Raw genomic sequence first — 23,446 nt, 5'->3', positions numbered from 1 at the left:
TGCAGTGTATCTAATGCAAAATAGCCAAGTAAAAGTCAGTTTCAGTGGAATTTTCCTTCTGAATACAGTTGCCTTCTGGTGCATTTGCTTCATTCCTTTTATTCTTTTTATTCAAAGGTTTATAAATTTTTTCATCTACATACAAAGATAGATACAAATAAAGAACGAAGGCAGCATACGGAAGGACATGCTTATGGAGCCAAACAAGCCCACAAGGGAGCATGGAGTGCCCTCAGAGCCTCCTGAGAAAGATTTTAATTCATTTAATCTCATAAATACAGGGAAAAAAACAAATGACATGTGAAAACAAAAGCTGATGTGACAAGAAATGTGACAAGGTTGTATAGGTAAAACTTTACAAAACAAAAACATAACCTAAAAAACATATAATTAACTCTAAATACCTAGAGAGTCAAGTTTCTTGCATTCCTCTCTTTCTAGTAGAGGTGACACACACACACACACACACACACACACACACACACACACACACACACGCGCACACACACACCTTCCCTCCACCTATGGCTCTGTTGACAGCTGTGCTTGCTGTGTCTCTGAGTGTGCGCGTGTAATGTGTGTGTGGGTGTGTGCATGTGTGTCCAACCCTGTGTGTGACAGAGGGACAGCAGGCAGGGGACCAATAGAAAGGCAGACTGAAAGGGGCAGGGACTGGGTTCATTGGTGCACATGGAGATGTACACACACACACACACACACACACACACACACACACACACACACACACACACACACACAGGCTGCCAGTATTATTAAGTGTGTTGTGCGACAGACAGGGAACTGAATCCTAGGCTGCTGCTGAGTAGGAGGAAACACATTAAGTTGTGTGTTGATGTGTATGTGTGTGTGTATTTGCAAACCTGTGTGCACACACTTATTACCACATATTTTCGGATTCCAAGAAACAGATGGACAAGGTCAGTCCAAGTGAAAGCTCTGTCCTCGTATTTATTTCGACCCTGAAGTTGAAAGATCGAGGCAATTTTACCATATTGATACAACTCAAATATATTGTGAAAAGAGGGGTCCGAAGTCATGATTTTATTGGTGGATAAGATTTTTGTAGAGCAGGTAATTGACTTCCTGAATTACTCTTTTCCAAACAGTATGTACTTAATGTGCAACGTGTATTTCCACGGTCAGTGTTGTGCCAAATTGGGCCTTTTTTATTTTTCTAGCTTTGTACACATTTGTAAACGTTTCTACGTTTTGCTTTTATGTTCACCTATTGGTTCGACTGTAAAGGCTCCCAGAGTTACGCTTTTTAAGTGATTGATGAACAGATCATACTGTTACATAAGCTCACCCTCTCTTCTCTTCACACACAAAGTTCACAGCCTGCATTTTCATGATCGATGTTGCAAACAACAGGTTCACAGTTCTGTCTGGTATGTTTACTATGCTAATTAAGTTGTTAATCTACAGTAATAGTACATACAGTCACCAGTACAGTAAGGTTTTTAAGCCATAGTGTAAATGTTACCTTAATACTTTTTTGTTATTGTCCAAAATGGAAAAGTACAGAAAGCTGGCATTGAATGTCTTGTTTTAATCTTGCTAAATTATTCTTCTACTTTATTCTTCAGTTCGTGATTTAAATCAAAAATGTTGACGGTTTTAGAATATTTATGTTAATGTTGAGCATGTTAATGTAATTTTAATTCACATTCAGGTAACAAATAGTATGGCAGTCATACATCAGGAACAATGATCCAGTCTTATGTTTATCACCCAGGCTGTGTTATATCTGTATACAAGGTGTTATACAGGTTTTACATGCCTGCATGTCCGTGTGCACGTGTTGTATGTTTATTGAGTTTGTCTCGACTGAGTGCAAACAAGATTTTTTTTTAGTATCAGTATTTGTCCCCAGGGCCTCGTTGGCACATGATCACCTGACCTGAATTTGTGTTGCCAAAGCAATGCCTTGTTTCAGGGTTCAACTTAATGCTTAGCTCCACCCCTTGACCTTGGGACATGTCCTTGTCGCTATGGTAACCGCCTCCGGGGTTACTGTAAATGAGAAGAGTGCGTTGGATGACTGCACAATACATTTTTCTCTGTGCTTGTGCATCAAACTAGGCACTTTACTACATTTATTTACCCAGGGAAGATTAACTCGCTCCTTGCAACACGGTCATAAAGTTGGATTCACATCAGGGTGATTCATGATACAATAGTCTTCTGCATTGTAGTTATAAACAGAAGTTTGGGCAGCGCTGGAACTGTAAGTGTTTGACCTATGGGACCTAAAAGAAGCATTTAAGTGAAGTGTGACTTTTATTATTGTTGCAGACATGAGGGTTTCAGTTTACGGCATTTGGCCAAAGTGAAACATTGTCCTCACCAGATAGCGATGCCTCCAAATAACTATGTTTTTATTTTTTCTAAAAAGGAGGACACGCCTCGAACCAGTGTGTCATGCGGGGAAACAAAGCGTGGTTGCCATGCCGATGGGGGGGAGAGAGAGAGAGAGAGAGAGAGAGAGAGAGAGAGAGAGAGAACTGCAGTGGCAGTCAATATGCATCCAAAGTCAACAGGTTGCCTTTATTAATATTTACACACATCTATCATCACCACTGAAGATGAATGTGTTGTTATAGTAGCAAAATACATTGCTTTTATGTTTTGTTAGTGTTGAAAGATGTCTTGCTGAGTTTGGAAAGCTAACAAAAAGATGAATACATTCTGGAGCAAAGCACTTAAAGCGTAACTCTCGCCAAAATGCAACCTAGGGTCTTTTTATGAATGTACCTGAGTCAGACTTTCGTTTAAAAGCATAATTAGGACGCTTTTAAGATTTAAAGATTTACCGTATTTTCGACCTTTTGAATGGGAGTGCTAGGGGCACTTTTATGCTAGCCTCAAAATCACTATTTTTAAAACACTAAGAAGGCTCGACACAACATGAAACTTTGCTTCAAGTATCACCAGGGGCTCTACACCTTAACGAAAGCATTGAGAACATTGTTTGTGTACCCAGAGTTTACTAAAAAGAGGTTTTGAGCAACTCACCGTAGCTGTTGATCTTCCGGTCGCCGTCCATCTCTCAAGTCAAAAATAGTCGAGGGAGGAGAGTAAAGATGGAAAGCTCCTAAAGCTTAGTTCCATATAAATGCACGGATAATTTATTGTTTTGTCGTTAGTGAAAAACAATATTGACCTTGTAGTTGAAAAAGGAGCCTCATATAGGAATGACATTTCCTCCTATTCATTCGCCTTTGGAGATCGACTCTTTTTGACTGAAAAAATGGCGGATAGCGTAAACAAAACTGCTAACGTGAGTTGCTTAAAACCTCTCTTTTTAGTAAACTCTGGGTACACAAACAATGTTCTCAATGCTGGAGTTCATGTGTAGAGCCCCTGGTGATACTTGGAGCAAAGTTTCATGTTGTGTCGAGCCTTCTTAGTGTTTTATAAATTTTGATGCTATCATAGAAGTGCCCCTAGCACTCCCATTCAAAAGGGCAATTTGACCGAAAAACGAAAATATCCTAATTATGCTTTTAAACGAAAGTTTGACTCGGGTACATTCACAAAAAGACCCTAGGTTGCATTTTGGCGAGAGTTCCGCTTTAAGTGAGCAAGTCAGTTGTCGGTGTGTCCCTACCTCTCAGAATAGTCACTATGAGTTTACTTTTCTTCATAAGCAGCTGTTCTGCACAACTGCCATTAGGCGCGAAAGCAAATTGTTTTGTGAGAAATAACACTTGGCTGAAGGTTAAGCTGATGATTGTAATTGCATAGCAGGGGATTTGCTTATTATGCAGTGATAATTGAGCTAGAGCGAGCAATACTCTAGGAAAAATAATGCAATAGAGAAAGGAACACTTTGAAAATGGTGTTCTCTGTGTTTCATTGTAGGGAATGGTGACATCACCTGCAGACAGACAGACGTGGACAGGCAGCACAGGCACCCAATACGCTTCCCTCGTATTGGTGGAGAGATCCAGACTTCACACCAGGAAGTTGTCAGCTCTCTACTGAGCAGCAGGCTCCACCTAGTCCGCCCAAGTAGCTCTACCTCCTCTGCTCAGGTAGGACAGAGTAAGGGTCTTATCTGTATAATGTGTTTGGTTCAGTTAAAATAAACAATGGTGCATTTGCCTGCTTGGTTAGGTTTGTTTAGGCTGGTGTGAAAGCTCTCAATCAAACTCTGCTTTCGCATCACTAACAGACTGCACCAAAGTGGAGCAGCCATGGAGTTTTGTGATCAAAGATCTGTGATTTTAGCCTGAATTCAAAAGCTAAACTACTATTAAGTCCATCTGCTGGATCCATCTCTGAAATTGATTGTATAAGCCTGCATAAGAGATGTATATATTTATGCAAGGTCATTTGGTAACCATGGTAACTTGGGCTTTTCCTGGCTCAGAATGGGCCTTTGGGTGGCGACTCCGTGTACAGTAAAGGCAAAGAGTCTGTGTTACCTAGAAATCTATGCATTTACCTGTTATTTTTTACAACAAAAATGTATATTATCTTTGAGTAAATAAAACCCCAATTAGCAAAACTGGTTAAAAAAATATATATATATATTTAAATAAATCACCGGGAGAGTCCGACACAGGCAGACTCTGGAGATTAGCTCTCATATTCAAGTCTATGTTCTGCTTGTTCAACGGTTGTTTGGTAACTTGCTCTTAAACATGTTTGGAGAGGATTTCAATTGCTATTTTTATTTATATATTCTTATCATTTGGGTGCTGGTGATTTTCCTTTGGGGCTGGCTAAAACCTCTTTGAGGGGGTGCCAAAAATTCCTCTATGCAGATAAAACCCCGGTAAACCATATCCATATGATTGCTGGGATTTTCCCTGATCAAGCAGAAGGAGTTAAACATGGTTTGTTGTTTGATAATATTTCAGCAGTTTTTGGTTAAAAAGCCAGTAAAATGTAGCGACCGCAGAGTAATAATCATACTGTATCATAATATTACAGTACAAGACACCTCTTTTTAAGCCTGTTTCTAAATGTTCATCATTATTCATTACATATGAGCTCCATTTGCATTCTTGACAAAAATCTTTTATGTGACAACAGAACTACATGAGAGAATCATGCTGTCAGTCACCAGAATTACATTTTCCCATTTGATTCCATGTAATGCTGATGATGCAGGAAGCAGTCACCAAAACTGTCCAAAGAATTATTTACCTGTCAGTCCGTATAACTTCATGCTTACACCTCTTTGTTCATTAGTAGGAAGACAGTGTGAACACATAAAGGACCAGAACTAAAATCAATGATGTATCTTTTTCTACTTGGTCAGAGTTTTGTCAGTATAGAGTTGTAATATATAGTCAGAAGAACTGCTTTTCAATGATGTAGAGGATACACTTTTCTGGGCCTGTCTGAGCTCCTATCCTTCTTCCCTTCTATTCTTCCATTCATGTACTTTGTCTTTTGATTGCGTTCTTTGCTTTCTTGACCCTCCCGCTGATGTCTCCCAACTGTTCCTCCAAACTCCCTCCCTTTCTCTTAGTCTCTATCCATTCACTAACTGAGCTGTCTCCCTCCCTCCTCTTTTCCTCCTTTCTGTATCCTCACTCTCCACTGTATCTATTGAAGCTCCTCCGTCCGTCCTTTATCGTCATCTCGCCAGCTGTGTGTAGCAGCTCCATTCTCTCCTATGAGGGAGAATAGAATGAATAGAAGGGCTTACTGAGAACAGTGAGAAAGCCAATCCCTGCCTTTCGTCTCACTGAACACGTGTCTTACTCCTCTCGTGTCCTCTTGTCTCCTCTCCTCTTCTATCCTAAGACTCTGCTGTGACCAATCCTGTCTCCTCTGCCTTCCGCTACTCGCTGTTTCAGTGTCTCAGATGTCTTTTTTTATGGAAGGTGTATTTCAAGACCCAATACAACCAAAGTACTGGCTGAATGTACATTATGTACCCATTTCAATTAAACTACAGATATTCAGAAGTTTAATTAGTTCAAAAACAACACTAAACCCCAAAAGAAGTGTCTTCTGAGTCTCATCCCAGCTGCAGCATACCCACGAAACGTGTTTTGTTTATTACCCCTCAGCAATATACGGTTATACTTGACTCATGTCTGCTGTGAGGTACTTAATTTGCTTGGGGACTTATCTTCATAATTATACAAATATGTTTTGAAGTACAGACTAATTAGTTTATTAAATCAACTTTGTAACAATTCAGATAGGAGTAGCGAGGAGGGGTGTAAAATATAAAGAGAGCTTCTCGGTGAAAGTATAAAGGAAAGATGAGATTTAGATGAAAAGTGAAGTAGTTCATTTTTGTTTATGTTCTTATGTTTCTTTCTCACTCACAATGATTCAACCTCTCCCTGTCCTTCTTTCTCTCCCTCTCCCCTCTCTACTCCCTGTCCTCCTTTCTTCACCCATCACTCTCGCTGAATGGAAATTACCCGTTAACACTCCCTGCTTCTTTCTGCTTCCCCTCTCTTTTGTAAAGTCGCTGTTGACAGTTGCCTTTCTCTGAGCAGAAAGCCTCAGAAATGAGCAGATGGAGGGCTCAAACAGTCGTGAAGCTCAAACAATGACGCTGGGTGGAAAGTCGTGGTGATCAACACATGTCAGAAAATGACTGTTAATGGGGCGACCATATACAGACTGTCAGTCATCTATATAGGGGATGAATCCATTTTTGTCTAGCTGCCTGTTGAAGCTCCAATCATGATTGACAATAGCGTTAAGATGGTTGGCATGTGCCTTATGTTGTTTCCTGCATGTTCAACTGTACAATAAGATTATGTTACTATTCATGGTCATAAAAGTCATAAATAATGCACTTCTTCTCTTCTGAGTTAAGATGGTGCTAATGTGGCTTTTGGTTGGTTTTTGTTTGCTAAAGATCGATCACTCATACATGAGTCCATGTCAAATCCACTCTGGGAAACAATACATGGCATTGTTTTTGCCAGATCTGAGCTATTTAACTTTTAATTTTCCTGTTTTACAAAAAACTATGGGAAAAAGACAATTTGACTTTAGTGTGTAGGGCAGGGTAATGGCCTACTGGCCTGATTTTCACGAAACTTGGTGGAAGAGTGTAGCTTGGGCCAAGGAAGAACCCATTACATCTTGTAGAGGATCCAAATCACAAATTATTTTTCACTTTCATTAACAGTTATATAGGGCATTTGTGCTGCATTCATGTGGCGTCGGAATAATCGAAAAAAGGAGTTCCTGACTGGGAAAATTCACACTGCATTAAAATTGGAGTGAGATAAGGCATGCCTTTGTCAGAGGTCTGCCCTCTCTGAGTGCCCTTCTTGTTTACTATTGTTTTACTACTTTGTTTTGATTGCCAGATTGAGTAAGGAGTCCTGTCAACTCTACTGTGCAGGATTCACAGATATCAGGAACAGAACCTGTAACCTTCTGTCCACTGTTACTAGACTGAAAGTGTTGTTTGCAAAATAGACTTGGCTTTAATTTCATTATTGCAGAACTAAGAGGTGATATTTTAGATGCCAGGAGAGAGAGCAAACGTATTTATGTCTTGCAGGTGTAATCTGACAGCTTTATTTGAATTCAATCAATTTTTAGAGATTTATTTTTTTCATTTGAAACTGAACTCCCACCCACTTTCTCATAGTAAGACTCAATGCAGACTGCAGCAACGGCTCACAGTAATCTCAAAGATGTTAAATTACCAATTAACCCAGCAATGGTATCTAAAATAAAGCTACACAGGAGCCTTTAGATGTCTAACAAAGCCAGTGGGTATCTGTCCTCGGACATGCTCAGTATAAAGTAAACTGAGCCTGTCCCTGTTGTTTAACATTAGACTTAACTTGGTTGCTTGCTAACACCAGACATTTTATGTAGATCCAGCAACCTGCTAAATGTTTGCATTAATACCATTTAAATGTCAGACATTCAGGAAATGCATTTAAACTTCACATACAATAAGATTCCTATAAGGAACCTGTAACATTCTGTGCAAATTGCTGCCTTCAGAGAGTTAAGCAACCTGAGTAAATGGAGGTCTCTCTCTCTCTCTCTCGCTCTCTCTCTCTCTCTCTCTCGCTCTCTCTCTCTCTCTCTCTCTCGCTCTCTCTCTGAGCATGGATTTCCCCTTCTCTGTTTTCTCGTAATAGCTGCGCTCTGCTTCATTTGATCTGGGCCCCTGCTCTCATAGTAGGATTGAATTGAGTTTGGTGAGCAAGAGAAACACACACACACACACACACACACACACACACACACACACACATACACACACATACCTGAGACTGTGAACTTGCTACAGCAGCTGCCCCAAAACGAAGGAGGGGGAAAGATACAGTGAGGGAATGAAGGAGGGAGGAAGGGAGGGGAAGAAGGGCAGCAGCTGGAAAGTAAGATGCATGAATATAGGGGAGGTGTTGAGAAAAGAAAGAAAGGAAGAGAAGAGAGAGTTAATAAGAAAGAGGCTAGATTATTGGAATGAAGAGAGATTAGAAAAGAGTGGTAACTTAAAATTAAACTTCTAATGTGGTCCTGGCCACAGACAAGGAGAAGTAATTGATTAAATCAAGACACATTTTAATCATTGATTCGTCCCAATTTCTGTCTTCTGTTGGTTGTTTCTTCTGTCCTTTATCACCACCCCCCCTCCCGAGTCTCTCAATCAGTCTCACTTTTGTCTCGGCGTCTATACTCCATTGACACCCCTCTCCACAAACACACTCTCCGACACACACACATACTGTGGCTGTCTCTGCACACTAAGAAATTAGTTAATTACCTTGCCCAGTGTTGCAGCGTTCATCCAGACTGCTGTTTTTTTTTCTGAATTACTAAGAGGAGAAGGGAGAGGTGGAGGAATGAATGAAAAGATTTAATGGAAGAGCAGACATGAGACGGCCTATTGTGCATGTACTAGAAAGTCCTAACCCTAACCCTAAAGTGGTTTGACCAAGATTTATTTGAAGGTTTCAACCACGGCCATTCTGTTAGATTTGAAAAATCTCCCAAAAACATATGTCTCCTTTTGTAAAGACAAAGATATTTCACAAACTTGTATGAATTTTAGAAAATTAGAAATACTATTTTGAGATGGGAAAAGGCAGCGTAGTAGACTATAGTTGTAGACTATAGTGAAACTAGAAAGTCTTTAAAAAGATTTAAGTGGGACTTTATGTAACTGACACAGGGAGAGAAAGCAAAACAGAGCTACACATACAATACTGTACATTTGATTTTTTTAGGTGACAAAACTATCATGATGCTTGCATTTAGACAGGTGTCTTGTTGTGCATGTGCATACTATTTTATAAGTATGGAAGACATAGCATATATTTATTTATATTGGATTCAATTAAAAGACAATAATGACAGTAACATTAAAATCACTTAAGATCCAAGCAACCTCATATGTGGTCCAGACACAAAACTTGAGAGAAACTGTAGCATAAACCTTTTTGCCATTTTGCAATGCTCCGCAGCATAAGAGCACAATACATCTTCTGTCTTTCTCTACCACCCGACAATGCAGTTATGTCATAGTATTGATAAAAAACGCATTCTTTTTGCACCGTGGACACAAAATATAAAATGGAATTTCAGGAACAAATGCTGTCTCTGTTCTGAGAAACACAAAATTAAAATCTATATAAGTAGAATAACTCTTTTACAGGAAACGTCTGCAGCAGCTCCTTTGTGTTTCATACAGCCACCGTGTGTTTACAGAGGGTGTTGAAGTCAGACCTAATAATCATACAGGGGGTCCAGTGGCTTCCCCCATAGGAGCTAATCAGTGTGTGTATGTCTGCTTGGTTCAACCACTGTTTCATTATGTCCTGATAAACATCACCGTGTGTATTGTGCGTCTTTTTTTTTTTTTTTTGCGAGTGTGTATTTGTGATTCTGTGAATGCCTGTTAGTATGTTTGTTGTGTTACAGTAATACAGCATATACACCTTCATCTTTCATGTCTGCATCTGCGTGCGTGTATACTGTAAAGTGGTGTGGGCGTCTGTTTGTTAGATACACAGCCTTCAGTAGTTTGTGTACCACAACATGCTGAATGCAGATGTAAGGGAAATGTGAAATGTAATGTGGAGCTGTGGGGTATGGACTGGAATTTGGCCAGCAGCATGGAAAAACTTGTTGCTGTAGGTCATTGCTAATGAGCCATACATGTGCTAGGACATTCTGTGTGTTTGGGAACATAAGTGTGTGTGTGTGTGTGTGTGTGTGTGTGTGTGTGTGTGTGTGTGTGTGTGTGTGTGTGTGTGTGTGTGCGAATGGGGGTGGATACTTGTCATTTTTTGTGGTGGGTACAGAATATTTGTGAGAGTGACCTAATGGATCTAAGCATTTACTCTTAAATTCCTATTTAAGAGCTAGATAAAGTGTGTGTGTGTGTGTGTGTGCGTGCGTGCGTGTGTAATTCTGCTCTGTGGGTGCCATTATTTACATAAGCGTGCTTGTCTGCTTTTGCCATGATAAATCCACTGGCCTTCGGAACTCCGACCCACTTTTGTTGCTCCTTTCTTTGTTTGCTCTTGATTCCCTTTGCTTTATAGCATTAAACAATGAGTAATGATGACTGACATCATCTCTGGCTAGGCTAGCGCCAACTAATTGGCCAGAGCGATTTGATTGCATTAGATGTTATTCCTTCAGGGTATTCCCTGTCCTCCGCCCCTGCTTTGAAAGATATCCCTCATTGTTTGCATGGAGCAACGTATTGCTTTTGTGCGCCATTTGTTTGGGATTTATTGTATTCATAATTGGAATATATCAGTTGGTTGTAAGCAGGTCGTGAAATTAGCAGATTTGATGTATGGTTTGTGCGTTTAAACGTGAAAAGTGACTAATGTGAAAAGCTGTGATTGCTGTCGAGCCTTGACTGTTGTTAATTGCTATCATCTAAAATGCACATCTCAGGAAACCTCAAGTATATTACAAACACACTACAGGGACACTAATATACCACTGCATTGTCTTTGTTTATTGTGCGGATTCTCTGGGTGCTCATGTGAGAAAGCAATAAAGGTCGAAAAATGAAGTCGCGCTTTAGATTTACCAACAGCCATGTGACGCTTTTCCCTCCACTCATCTCTCTCTCTCTCTCTCTCTCTCTCTCTCTCTCTCTCTCTCTTCTCTTCTCTTCTCTTCTCTTCTCTTCTCAGTCTTCAACCTTTCACAGCAGCTGCTGTCAAAGCCACCTTTCCATAGTGAGGTAAAATGATTATAGTAATGGATGCTCCCCACTCCAACCTTTCTCTTTCTCTCCTTCACAGTCATTACTCTGTACATTCTGTTCTGTACATTAGCGCGGCCCTGGGGATGCCCTCGCTCTCTGCGGCTTAATACAATCACACCTCCAGAATAAGTGCACTGAGAGAGACAACCCAGAAGAGAAAGTAGGGGAGATCTGAAGGGGACTGGTGGGTGGCAACTGGTGGGAGTGATCACATTCGAGGATGATAATTACCTGCAGACAGCACCAAGAAGTCATGCAAATGAGATAATTTACAGGTTTCCCTGTCAGTCAAGGTACCTGTTATAGTTCCTTGGCATGAATGTCATCTGTATCTGACGCCGTTTTACCAGCAGTTTGATTACGATATTTTTCAAGGCTAGTATGCATGGAACGTCTGTGAATACATGACACACCTTTACAGTATTGTTTGGATGAAATGGTTATATGAAATGCCCTTGAAAATGTGTTTTGTTTTGGACTTTAAAATGTATTTATTTATTTTGTATCAATAAGGTCACATTTATTTTATTTTAAAATATACAATGATAAAATGAACCCCAAGTTGCCCCCGATGCTGCGCCATCGGAGTGTAAATGTGTGTGAATGTTTATCTGATGAGCAGGTGGCACCTTGTACGGCAGCCTCAGCCACAGTGTATGAATGTGTGTGAATGGTGAATGGTTCCTGTACTATGTTAAAGCGCTTTGAGTAGTCGTTAAGACTAGAAAAGAATAAGAACAGTCCATTTACATTTACATTTAAAATAGTCAGGAGTCCATGATGACAAACATTTTTCCTCCAGGAGCAGTTGAGCTCAGTTCAGAAACTTCAGCTTTTAGTGAGATGAATGGGGATGGCCTTTGTGGGACCTGGGAAGTCCTTATGCTTTGACCTATAGAAAGCTTATTGCTTTTAGAACTAGGCTGTATGATAAAGTGCCACCTCTCTGACCACCCACCCTCTCCTACCTACCGGTTGCTCTACATATATCACTGTCTCTCTGTGTGCTACTTTGGCTCTGTGCCCTGTTGCCTCTCTTATCTTCGTCTCTTGTTCACCTCTTTGTCAACTTTCCCTTCATTTTGTCCCCTTTCATCCTGCCATGTGTCCTTATTTCTGCTTTTGACTTTGCGACAATCTCCTGTCTTCCCCTCTCTTTAATAGTTAGCAACACTGTGACATTAGCAGCCTCTGCTTTTTTTTTTTTTTTATGTTATTAATGTCAATTTCATTTTCTTAGGTGGCAAATGGGTTGGCACATTTATGCTCGTGAGCTGATGATACCTTAGCAGTTAGCTCCAATCAATGCCTCCCACTCTCTGTGTGCCAGCTAGTGATGCAGTAGGTAGATATACAGTCTTACAGTTATACACATACATAAACATATTAGAAATGTGAAATATGTATTTGTTTTATCAGCAATGTTAACACAGTAGGTTATTCTTTGGAAATTTTCAGATCTACGGTAGCGGCAGGATAAGTCTGGTTATTTTTTTGACGAGCTAAAATGATCCATTATCTGTAAATGAAGGTTTTGCTGTGGGATTCTGATTGGGTGTCTCAAAATACCACACCATTATTCTTGTACTGTATAGTACTATATGCCTTCCTGCCATCACAAATTAAATCGGCGCAGTCTGTATGGCAGTGCTAATGGATGGCCACTTACAAGTATCCCTATATACTCTCCACTCATGCTCCTGTACTCAACCCTTTAATATATGAAGAGGTGTGGGCTAATAGCCCGTTGAGCCAAACTAGTTTTCCTTCACTTGGGGGAAAGGAGTGAACTTGGGGCTAATGCAGCGCCCAGTGGCTTCCTGAATGGTATAACAATGACAGATGGGCTTCGGTTGAGGGATTTTAATGGAATCATCCAGAGTGATAGCCAGCCAAAATGATTCAACACGGCTACCTGCGAGATTTTCAAACTTACAGGATCGTTTAATTTGCAGATAATTTTTTCAAATAATCAATCCTTTTTTTAAATTAAGTGTAAGAAAATGCTGATCACAGTTTCCTAGACCTCAAAAGGACGTCTTCATATTTTGGTCTAACAGTCCAAAAGCCAAACATATTAAGTATACTGTCATGTAGGACAAAGATGCACAGCACATCCTGAGAAGTTAAAACCAGCAAATATTTCTTTCTTAAAAAGTGACTCAAAATGGTTATTCAGTTACCAAAAACAAAGTATTGTTGTGGCGATCAAATCATAGACTAATTGTTTGAGCTCTAGACCAGACCCATTACATATCTGCCCATGTGAAAGTGCACAGCATCTATAACTTTTGCTAGAACAAATGATTTGGCCTCTGAAGAAATTCTACATGTAGCATCAGTGGCTGAAAATAAATCGTTCCAGTCCTTTACATATTTTTATCATCTCTCCTGTGAATAAAATGTCTTTGTTGGACTAAAATCCCCAGACCTTTCATGAATGCATTCGTACAACATGGCTCCTATCAGCAGCAATAGTTCAGTGCTGTGTGTGGTACTACACTCTGGTGAGACTTCATACAGTATTGTGATAGCCTTAGATAGGGAACGTGCTGTACACATCACAGAGCAGTACAATGGTGTGAGCCTGCCACTGTATACAACTGCAGGCTGTGTTGACTGGTGAGTGAGAGGTTCCATTAACATACACAGCGCCCTCGCTATGTGTAGGATAGATTTTCCTTAATGTCACATTCATGAAGAATAAAGAGTTTGCAACCATAAAAAATAATAATAATAATATAATAATAGTCTAAATTAGAATGCCATGAATATGAAGATGGGTCGTCACTGTTACTGTGCAAAGTGAAACACCCTAATAATGACTCTGTGTCTGTACTGCACATTCGTCTTAGAAGACTTATATGTAAATGGATTTTGATAAGTTATCTTCCCTAAAATAATGGAAGCATTAGTATAAATGATGATAGCAGACCTCAGACTTGAACCATTAATTACACTAGTTAGTTGTGTACGTGCTGCAAGAGGGAGGAACGCTCCTGTCTTGTTTGTGCAGAGATACCATGCAGCGTTTTCTCACCACGCCTCGAGAATAACCTCTGAGCTGTTTGAAGGCGCTATCAGTGCGTGTGTATGCATGCGTGCGTGCGTGCGTGCGTGCGTGCGTGCGTGCATGGAGGTGTGTGTGAATACATTTGACAGCAAGGATTACATAACCGAGACGCCTGCTGCAGGTCACCGTGAATGACAGCAGAAGACACACACACACACACACACACACACACACACACACACACACACACACACACACACACACACACACACACACACTCCTCCTCATGTATGCCTTTAGTGACTTGCTCTCTCTTGCGCTCACTCTCTCGTCTTTCCATCTGGTCTATTTGATCTGCAGCCTGATTAGCTGAATTTTTTTTATATATGGGATGAAACATTTTTACCCACAAATTAATAAGATTTTGTGCTTGTTATCCTCAGCTGGTTGACATTTCAAGTAATTGCTTTCAGGGAGCAGCGTTAGTTTCATATTGGAGAGAAACTGCACAATTCCTGGAAAGTGTTTAGTACTGGACAGTGCATGAAAATCATCCCATCACACGGGAATGCATGAAGAAACCATCAGACATGGCTCTCTAATGCAACAGGAAGTCAAACAAACACACATGCAGAGTAACATATGCAGTCTGCCCAACTCATAGGAAAATACTGTATCTGTCTGTTTTCTGGTTCTACGTTCAGGACTATTGACTTATGTTGACACACACACACACACACACACACACATACATACACACACACGCAAGCAAACACTTAGGAGCCATGGGGTTGCCATCTTCATGGAGGAGGGTAGATTAGTAGATTTGAGGCTGCTATGTTTTTTGTTTGTTGCACTCAGGTGATAAACAAACCAGACCCTGTAAACTTGAGTTTAAAAAAAAAAAAAATATATATATATATATAGGTCTGTCTCAGCCCTTTCCCCTCTCCTCTTACAGCTTTCCCCTCTCCTCACCAGCTGTACTAATGAATCTACATTACTCCTTTAATAGAAGTCTGCTAGTCGCTGGAGCTGCACTCAGACACCCGTGCACACACAATCACACATATACAGAAAACACCCCGAGTTTATGAGTGATGATGACGTGTCATGTGTGGAGGACACACAGGTCCAGTTTTGGCACAGATTCTATTCTAAGTGAAGTTTGTGAATTATTGAAACGCCTTTCCTCTTTCTCAGCTTCCTCTCCATCGCCCTCTCTTCTCCCCCTCTTTAGATCTTAAAAATTAGAATTTTCTCTCCATTCCTTTCTCACACCCTCTCCTTCTTCCCCTTCCTTCCTTCTATGTGTGTGTGTGTGTGTGTGTGTGTGTGTGTGTGTGTGTGTGTGTGTGTGTGTGATTTGAGTGATGTTGACTGGTTAATCCAGTGTTGTCCTTGGGGAAAGATTTGGCCCATATTACAGCCTGCTATTGCTGTGTCTAAAATCTCCTGTGCATTGAGACAGTCACTATTTACTGTTGTGCGTCGTCCCAACTCCCTCACTAGCAGTTTTGCAAAAGCAAATACAGAAGGACACACAGAGATTGGAAAAATACTTTATATTTAGTTACAGTATACTGGCCTCTCCCATTAATGCAAAACAGTTTTGGCTATCAGCATTATTTAATAAGAAAAGAGCACCTTTACAGTAATATACCACATTTTATTAGGTATTGATATCTTTTATTTTACAGCACTTTTTATTTTATGTTTCCTGCTAAGATAAACTGTCATTTTTGCCTGTCAAAAAGGGAACTTTCTTTTTGTTTTTTTCTATAAAAATAAAATAAAAACATTTTTACTTAAACAGTTGCTTTGTGGAATTGTTGATATTGAAATTTGGCTTAAAAGTTGTGAGTGAAATTCATTCTTGACCTTGAAAACAGCAATTGACAACATCATTTCACAATTCCCACGTACATTAACACTTCCCTTAATTAGTTAAATAAGAAAAAACTATCTAAAAAAAAAAAAGGTTCTCTTTGTACTCAGAATAGACAATTTAATTTCTAAAGCTTTGGGGATCACGATTGATATAAAAAACATTTTTAGACAACTGTGGCTTATAAAACATAGTCCAAGCAGGTTCTGATTTAACTTTTGGTATTTTTCACCAAGGAGTATCTGATTTTTTTTTTTTTAGGTCCATTTTTTATTGTTATTAGTGCCATTTATCATTCAGACATACAGAAAAAAATTCCACAATATGTGCCAGGTAATGTAGTATCTGATTTATAAACTAATGTTTGTTTCTTTGACACGCCGTATCAAATACAGACAGAGTGAGAAAGAGATGATGGTAAAACAGACATGCAGTCTACCTCCCACCATCATCCCAAAGAGTCTTGACACCGGTCAGATTACTACACCATATACCACCCACTGGTAATGACTGATCCGCAGTCACAGACATGTAGGAACCAGCGGGAAAATACTTTTACACATATTCATCCCTCACCTCTGTCGTTTATCACCCAGGGCTTATCACTAACAGCGGCTGTGCCCTCTGCTGTCTCTCGCTGCCTGTCACACAGACCTCCGGGTAAACGTCCCGGATAGAGGATAGCTGTGAGATGGTGGGCTGGCCAGCAGTTGCGCTTTTTGTTTGTATAGATTTAGTGTCATTTCAAATATTGAAAGGGGGTAGATGTATATTGTGGCTCAGTGTTGGCAGTAAGACAGGTCTCCATCCTGTTTTAGTGACAGGAGATTATGAATGGTGCACTAATAACTAGCGCACTCTACAGGGAATGCATGCTGTGTTGAGCATGTCGAATAGCAGCAGTTGTGTTTCTTTGCAGATTTTTTAGCTTTAAAGAAAAAGACAGAGATGACAGCCAGGTTAGATGCAAAGGAGGGTTTGCATTCACATGATTACATTTTGAAGATTGTTTTCTTTCTCTCTAGTCATAAAATCCCCACAAAAAAAAATCACTAATTTCAGTTTGTTACATATGAAGATACTGTACACTTTTCCTTATCTTATATGATGGGAAACGCAATATCTTTGACAGTTTTAGCACAAAATAAGTGATTTGGAAAACATCAATTTTGCTTTGGAAAATTTGTGATGGCCATTTTTCAACATTTCTTACACTTAATAGACCAAAACATTTAATTGATTAATCGAAAAAGTAATCGACAGGTCAATTGAAAAAAGGAAATAATCCTTAGTTGTAGTCATACCATCATGTAGAACACTAAAAATCTACCTTTGAGGCCATATACTGTAAAGATTTGTATCATTAAAATAAAACAAAATCAAGACCATCAACAGGAATGTTGAGTGTGTCTTTGCATTGCTGGTATGGAGGCATTTTTTTCTTATTTCACTCCATCTCTCCCCCGCATGTCTCTTCTGCTTCCTCTGTCCTCTCTGCTCTTCAATATTGATATGAGCTGTCATTGGTCCAGTTATTTATGAAGCACCTCCCTGGTATTTTTCCATTGGCTCCGGCTCTACATGAAAATTCAGCTTTAGTCAAATCTAATCCAGAGGAGCCTGATTTTTAATTGTGTGACAAAAAACAGAATGTGCCTTTCATCAAATATGAAAAAATGAATGGTATATTCTCAGCTTATGTACACGTATAGATGTTTTACAGCCTGTTTGCTTTCTGCTTTCAATTGTTTTCTTCTCTCGCTTTTTCACTCCCTCCCTCCTAGAATTGCAGCCAAAGACTCTTTCCCATAACCTCTCCGGACCTGTGTGTGTATGTCTGTGTGTGTGTTTCTGCACAGAAGTCTTAAATGAGAAACAGATCGAAAGGCATGTAAGCGTCGTACACACACCCACATGTGGGTATACATTTCACACACACACACACACACACACACACACACACACACACACACACACACACACACACACACACACACACACATACACACAACATGTACAGGACAGGCCTCATTATACAGGCCCCAGGGACTTGTGTAGGAACTAATTCCTGTTTGGGGCTAAGGGGAAAGGGGAAGTAGTGAGGATGAAATATGACATAACAACGGCGGTGGTCTTCCTGTGTGCTCAGCTAGGGCCTGGGTGTTACCAAGTGTTTATTTTTCCATGGTCATTAACTGACCATGTGTACAGCTGCCATTAGCTCAGTGAATTCAGTAATCCTTGGGACTGTTTGCAAAAGCTTTCTTGCAAACACTTTTTGCACACGTTTCGCAAATGATTGCCACTTGCAAATTATGAGCTATAAACCTGGCCTGCCTGTTATGACTAGCCTGAAAGACCTAGTTGTCCTCAGCTCAAGACACTAATGCACTTAATGTCATTTCATTGTTCAGTGGTCGTGTGACTTCTACTGTATGACTGAATATCAAAGCTCAGTACTTTTAGAGTATCAATCGAAATGTGACCATGGTGGAGAACTGCCAGATATTAAGTGTTTGCAAGAAAGTGCTTGATCAGATGCTTAGTCTTGTTTATTTATTATTTGATAGGATATTTATCTCAATTAGGGAATCCGCAAATTGGGCTAATTTCTTTCACCATTTTGTTTATTTTGGCAAAGTTTTTTGAGCAGCTGCTTTTGTTAAGTCAACATTAAACAGAGATATTGTGAAGTTTGGCATATATTATTCAATGATTAAAAAAAAAAAGGGCTGGAGACAAACATGTGTTTTTATTCCCCATTTTTTAACTTAATAAGGAAACTATTGTATTGGTCACAATATTTCAAAGATTTCACGTAACAATAGAGTTTAATAACTGTGTTTGCAGCCATTGCTAGTTTTGGAATTGCCTTTTCTTTGTACTGTTGTCCGAGACTCTCCTTTTTTTTCTCTTTGTCTCTCTTAAGGTTTGTATGTGTGCATCTGTGCACCTGCGTGTAAAAACATAAAAAATACCTTTTTGTTAAGTGAGGGCATGAAAAAGGTAGTGAGGTGCTACATTTCCTTTTTTAGGACCACATAACTTCACACTGAAAAAAGTTATTTCTATTAAGTATTTAAGTCCACATATTTCACACTTCTCCTGCTTTTCAACATATTGGGTGGCTCCTGCCTGACAAGCAGGAAGAATACAATTAGCACCTCTAACACCTGAACCGTGGAGTTGAAAATTCAGTATGTGTTTTGTTATGGCTTTCGAGACAGCAAAAACATATTCTAATTATTTCTACTTTTACATATTAAAATGCAATGTTTTTTAGTGTGTGTCCAGGTCCCTAAGCACACTGGTTCCCATAGAAAGTTTAATTGTGAAGCAGCTGCTTAGAGGGCCTGAAAACCTGTAGCAAAATAACCCTTGTACGCTATATTTGTATATATCTGAAACTGATTAATAAGATAAAATGAATGTCAATTATTTCAGTTTTTTGAAGTGTTAACACTACATAGGAGTAAAATATATCAACCATATATTCATATAAACCACAGGAGCACCTCAGCCTTACAACGCCTGCAGAGCTGAATTAGGCCAATACCCATTATTCATCAAAATTTAAAAAAGAGCAATCAAATATTGGCTTCATCTTAAAAACAGTAACTCCTATAACCTGAAAGCCCTGCAATGCCAAGAGCTGAGCAAAGAAAATAGTCCCTTCACTTAGCTGGTCCTGACACTTAGTTCACTTTCTAGCCCTGTTCTGTCTCAGGACCTGAGAGGTCTGAGAAAAAAATCAATTAGCGTTAACCAGATTATAACACACCAGAAACAAAACTACATCACCAATTGAAACACACAAACAAACGCACAAAGCAAAATGGAGTGCTACCTGGCCCTAAAGAGACGGTACGTGTGGCAGATTACCTGACCACAGTGACTGACATGAAACAAAGAACTAGTACAGACTCCAGTGAGCACAACCTGGCCATTAAGACAGGCTGAAAAAAAAGAGGAGTGGTTCTGCCAGCTGCAAGAAAGACAAAGTTGAGACAGAGCTGCACTTTCTAACAGAATGCACAAAGCTCCAGACAGTCCAAACTAAATATTTCCCCACATTTGAATACAAACATCCTGAATTTGACAACATAACCAACAAAGACAAAATGCAAATCCTTGTGGGAGAGCACATAAAGAGCTGTAGTCTACCAGCTGAGAATGTTTTTACCTGCCACACTTTGAGGGACAATGAGTGACCATTTTGCTGCCTTGATTTGCAGTGAGATATCTTCATTCATTTTTGGTAAACTGATCAGTAGCAGCAGTGAGGGCAAAATAAAGAAGTCTGAGAATTAAAAAGCATCTCACAATTGACATACAGTGTATTGGTGATGCTTGCTATCACAGTTTTTTTTACTCTGATATATGCAGTGAAAAGAAATAAGTAACATTGGTTACCTTAAATAGACTGGAAAGCCATGCTTTCCTCTCCATAGCAACAGTTCAATGTTGAGCACTGACTTGGAGTTGATGGAGTGGATTCTCTCAGCACCTTATTTACTGTGTGTGTGTGTGTGTGTGTGTGTGTGTGTGTGTGTGTGTGTGTGTGTGTGCGCACTGTATGTCTTCCTCTGAGTGTGTCTTTGTTTATTTGTGGACGAAGAGTTCCAAGACGCTGTTTGTGTAGTTGAGTCCATCTCTGTGGAAACTTTGGCTCCTGCTAAGCCAGATAACAAAGTCTTCACTTTCTGTTGTCAGCTGTCAAACCCCCAGAGTACATTGCCACATACAGTAAGTATAATAAAGAATCCCTGTGTGTGTATACAATTGTCGATGCATGTATTTTTGAAATAATACATTTGCAGCATTTATCAGGATGAACAAAATAGTATCAGTCGTAATATACACAGCAAAACATGCAGTATATGCACAGTATACAGGATTGCACTCAATTACTTTCCTTTAATCCATCATGTACATGAACCCAGGTACCTAACTACTGTAGATGATGCTGTATCTATTTGTAGCTGCAGGGTAGACACACACACACACACACACACACACACACACACACACACACACACGCAGTGTGTAGTGTCAGGCACGGCAGGGGTTGCATCTCTCCAGATGGTGGGAGCCGCCCACACACTGCCAGTTTTTATACAATATGTATTGTATAACAGCAGAGAGCATCCCTGTACATGGAGAAGCAACACACACACACACACACACACACACACACACACACACACACACACACACACACACACACACACACACACACACACAGTCATTCGGGCAGTGAACACAGATGTAGACATGCATTCTCTGTCCATACACACACACACACACACACAGACATAGAAACATGGTGGACTTCATTGTCCTCTTTTCACTTTCAACAGTATGCCATTTATTAGCCAACCAGCCAGTGATGCAGGTATTCAGTCAGTAGGATAGTCCTCTTGCTGTGAAGTCATTTACGTATACATAGTCAGGAAACCTCCAGTCAGCCAGTCAAACAGCTTGATCAGTCAGCAAGACAGCTGTTCAGTAAAAAGCCAGCCAGTCAGTGAGATGGATAATTAATTTGCTTGTTTGCCAGTTATACAGCTGTGCAGTGAGTCAGACAGCTGTTGGTTAACCAGGCCGTCAGCCAGTCAAACACATATTCACTCACTTAGCTTTATGTGTAACCCTGGTTTGCAGTGTTAGACAGTTAAATGGCTTTTATTTCAACCTAATATAGAAACACAAATATAGTTTATTTCTTATTTGTTAGGAAGCATTAGGTTTTTATTGCAAAAGAGAAACTTGCAATTATAGTCACTCTTTAACTCACCACATCAGAGCACAAACATGAAAGCACGGCTGCAGTGTAGCAGGCATGCATTAATAAATGTATACAGTTCCAAAGTGTTGTGTGGTTTTGTTAGTTCGTCTGACACCCGCACACACAAATTTGGAACAAACGCAGGGTAGGCTGAGTTTCTGTTGCTCTCTTGCTGTTAATTTAGTCAGTTTTTCTGTCTGCCTCTGACTCAGCTTCACACACTTGCTTCTCTGTTTTATCTCAGCTTTACTTTGTTTACTTTCTGTCTGTCTTCTCTTCTGTCTCTTTCTCCTCCTTGATTTACTCTGATCTTTGCCACTGAATGTTTAGTCACTGTTTTGGCTTAACCTTCAGTTTTACTGTCTGTATTTAGTCAGTAATAGGTCCTGTAGAATGCAACCAGCCCTGATGCAGGTTTTAGTTTTTCTACTTATGATGGAGTACAATGGATGTATAGTCATTGTGACACCTTAACCCTCTCTCTCTCTCTCTCTCTCTCTCTCTCTCTCTCTCGCTCCCTCTGTCCCTCTCTTCCTCAAGCTTACTTTGTCTTACTTCTCTTTTAATTTGCACCTTCCCTCTATCTTTCTCCTCCCTTCTCTCCTACCCTTCAGGCTTCTCTCTCTCTTGACAAGCATTAACAAGAGTAATATTGAAAAGTTATTATAAAAGCTCTTTGAGAGTCAACCAGTGTGCCTCTGCAATCATATGACTTCATTACAGCGCAGACACACACACACACACACACACACACACACACAGACAGGGCTGCATCTAACACACATTTTATCTGTGTGTGTATACCAGCTTGTGGCTACACTGTGTGTGTCTTTGTATGTGAGTGAGCCCAGAGCCCCATGTGATGATGTAATGAGACAGTGAGCAGAGCAAACTGCGGAATCCCCACACACACACACACACACACACACACACACACACACACACTCATACTGATGTTGTTGCACTAAGAGTAAATGGAGCATATAGGAAATTCCCTCCAGTCAAACACTGAGTTTTCTCTTCATTGGATTTACTGCAATAAATTGTTGTAGTGGCTTTGCTCTGTGCTCTAGCCTTCAGCACACACGCACACACACACACACACACACACACACACACACACACACACACACACACACACACACACACACACACACACACACACACACGGTTTGGTAACTCTCACATTTACCCTTCACTTTATCTCTAGGTGTGTTTCTCCCCAGCACTATAAGCCTGAATGACAGCAGTGTCAGCTTTATGATCAAACTGTTTATGCTCAACGAGTCTGTGTGGGGGGAGATTTTATTGCTGTAATCGGGATTACCTCACCTACTGAACGACAGACAGTGAAGGAAGTCAGGGTGGATGGAAGCTGTGCTGTGCGGATACAGGGAGGTGAAGGACAGTGGGAGTGGGGAGAGACAAATGGGGGAAGGGAGGGAGGAAAGAAAGAAAGTGGGAAGAAGGACGAGCACAGCATGGAAAGGGAGTGATTGAAGAGATGGGAGGGAGAGGAAGGGAGATTTTTATGCAGAGGGAGATGGG

The 23,446-nt window shown here is 40.2% G+C and overlaps 1 protein-coding gene across 2 annotated transcripts in view; it reads left to right on the top strand.

The window, feature by feature from the left end:
- The window catches only part of atxn1a (ataxin 1a), a 102,955-nt gene that overhangs the window by 35,623 nt on the left and 43,886 nt on the right, over positions 1-23,446 (top strand). Inside the window, exon 2 of one of the 2 annotated variants that reach the window (XM_078268505.1) lies at positions 3,886-4,058. The exons of the other annotated variant lie outside the window; for it this stretch is intronic. The gene's annotated coding sequence lies outside the window, so the exon portion shown is untranslated. The remainder of the gene's footprint in view (positions 1-3,885; positions 4,059-23,446) is intronic. 2 annotated transcript variants of the gene reach the window in all.

This window comes from Sander vitreus, chromosome 14 (assembly GCF_031162955.1).
Source record: "Sander vitreus isolate 19-12246 chromosome 14, sanVit1, whole genome shotgun sequence".
NCBI classification, from domain to species: domain Eukaryota; kingdom Metazoa; phylum Chordata; class Actinopteri; order Perciformes; family Percidae; genus Sander; species Sander vitreus.
The sequence above is the reverse complement of the archived record's forward strand: the minus strand, read 5'-3'. Positions and strand labels throughout refer to the sequence as shown.